We start from the raw sequence: 2,500 nt of genomic DNA, 5'->3' as shown, positions 1-2,500 counted from the left end.
CGATCGCTAGTTGGCATCGTTTATAGTCAGAACTAGGACGGTATCTGATCGTCTTCGAACCTCTGACTTTCGCTCTTGATTAAAGAAAACATTCTTGGCGAATGCTTTCGCAGTAGTTCGTCTTCCGCCGATCCAAGAATTTCACCTCTAACGGCAGAGTACGGACGCCCCCGTCTGTCCCTCTTAATCATTACCTCGTGCTCCGAAAACCAACAAAATAGAACCGAGGTCCTATTCCATTATTCCATGCAACACTATGCAGGCGAACAGCCTGCTTTGAACACTCTAATTTTTTCAAAGTAAACTTATCGGCCACCGCCGACACTCAGTCAAGAGCACCGACGGAGAACCGAAGGTGAGGCGAACGCAACCAGTGACACGCCTTGCGACGGACCGGCGGCGCTCGCCCAAAATCCAACTACGAGCTTTTCAACCGCAACAACTTTAGCATACACTGTTGGAGCTGGAATTACCGCGGCTGCTGGCACCAGACTTGCCCTCCAATGGATACTCGTTAAGAGTTTTAGGATGTACTCATTCCAATTACAGGGCCTCGTTAGAGTCCTGTATTGTTATTTTTCGTCACTACCTCCCCGTGTCGGGAATGGGTAATTTGCGCGCCTGCTGCCTTCCTTGGATGTGGTAGCCGTTTCTCAGGCTCCCTCTCCGGAATCGAACCCTGATTCCCCGTTACCCGTTATCACAAAGGTAGGCACGTAGCGTACCTTCGACAGTTGATAGGGCAGACACTTGAATGATACGTCGTCGGTGCAGAGACCGTACGATCCGCGTGGTTATCCAGAGTCATCAAACGTCACAGGACGAACCCGGTCGGTTTTGATCTGATAAAAGCGCGCCTCCCGAAGTCGGCGCTTAATGCATGTATTAGCTCTAGAATTACCACAGTTATCCACTTCGCTTACGAGACCAAATAAACCAAGACTGATTTAATGAGCCATTCGCAGTTTCGCTTTACGAGAACTCGTACTTGCACCTGCATGGCTTAATCTTTGAGACAAGCATATCACTACTGGCAGGATCAACCAGATAGCTGCGACAGCTGCGCTCGGCCCTTGCTGGGCCGCCCGGCGCGTGCTCGTCGCATTCGTTTAAGACCGAGGCGATCGCCTGCGGCCGTACTCGGCTTCGACAGTCGCTGGCCGCGACGTCCACGCTCTCGCCGGCAGTGCCAGGCGGAGCGATTTGCGTTTTTTCTTTGCTCGCCCTCTCTCGGGCTCGATCCATTCAGTTTCGCACAAACAAGAGCTCTGCCGGCCGCCTGCAGCGGTGCCTAAAACCCGGGCATAACAATGCGACCGTTCTGCTAGGCCGACAAGCGCTCAAGCCAGACGCTCGATCGAACGCCCCCTACATATTAGTCGAGACAACGGCTCGCTCATTAGCATCGCGTTTGTACTTTAACTTTTTTCGGCTCGGCTTCTTTCGACGCCGATGCCGGCGACGCAGCACTCTCTCGCCCGCCAGCCACCGAGAAAAGGGTGCGCTCCGACCGGCCCCGCACCGCTCTTTCTTGGCTCATTCGAAATTACTGTCTTTCGCTCTGACATGCCTTACCTAGGGTTAGGTTAGTATGCTTGCACGTTTGTACTTTAACTTTTTTCGGCTCGGCTTCTTTCGACGCCGATGCCGGCGACGCAGCACTCTCTCGCCCGCCAGCCACCGAGAAAAGGGTGCGCTCCGACCGGCCCCGCACCGCTCTTTCATGGCTCATTCGAAATTACTGTCTTTCGCTCTGACATGCCTTACCTAGGGTTAGGTTAGTATGCTTGCACGTTTGTACTTTAACTTTTTTTGGCTCGGCTTCTTTCGACGCCGATGCCGGCGACGCAGCACTCTCTCGCCCGCCAGCCACCTAGAAAAGGGTGCGCTCCGACCGGCCCCGCACCGCTCTTTCTTGGCTCATTCGAAATTACTGTCTTTCGCTCTGACATGCCTTACCTAGGGTTAGGTTAGTATGCTTGCACGTTTGTACTTTAACTTTTTTCGGCTCGGCTTCTTTCGACGCCGATGCCGGCGACGCAGCACTCTCTCGCCCGCCAGCCACCGAGAAAAGGGTGCGCTCCGACCGGCCCCGCACCGCTCTTTCATGGCTCATTCGAAATTACTGTCTTTCGCTCTGACATGCCTTACCTAGGGTTAGGTTAGTATGCTTGCACGTTTGTACTTTAACTTTTTTTGGCTCGGCTTCTTTCGACGCCGATGCCGGCGACGCAGCACTCTCTCGCCCGCCAGCCACCTAGAAAAGGGTGCGCTCCGACCGGCCCCGCACCGCTCTTTCTTGGCTCATTCGAAATTACTGTCTTTCGCTCTGACATGCCTTACCTAGGGTTAGGTTAGTATGCTTGCACGTTTGTACTTTAACTTTTTTTGGCTCGGCTTCTTTCGACGCCGATGCCGGCGACGCAGCACTCTCTCGCCCGCCAGCCACCGAGAAAAGGGTGCGCTCCGACCGGCCCCGCACCGCTCTTTCATGGCTCAT

At 54.2% G+C, this 2,500-nt stretch overlaps 1 non-coding gene across 1 annotated transcript in view; it reads right to left on the bottom strand.

Moving 5' to 3' along the window:
• LOC144418849 (small subunit ribosomal RNA) overlaps positions 1–1,050 on the bottom strand; it is a 1,810-nt gene extending 760 nt beyond the window's left edge. Inside the window, exon 1 of the ribosomal RNA XR_013473698.1 lies at positions 1–1,050. This exon is cut by the window's left edge and continues 760 nt beyond it. This is a non-coding gene — a ribosomal RNA (small subunit ribosomal RNA).
• Positions 1,051–2,500: the final 1,450 nt, after the last annotated feature.

Source organism: Styela clava, unplaced genomic scaffold, assembly GCF_964204865.1.
Source record: "Styela clava unplaced genomic scaffold, kaStyClav1.hap1.2 HAP1_SCAFFOLD_190, whole genome shotgun sequence".
In the NCBI taxonomy this organism is placed as follows: domain Eukaryota; kingdom Metazoa; phylum Chordata; class Ascidiacea; order Stolidobranchia; family Styelidae; genus Styela; species Styela clava.
Note: the sequence above shows the minus strand (reverse complement) of the source record. Positions and strands in the feature narration are given on the sequence as shown.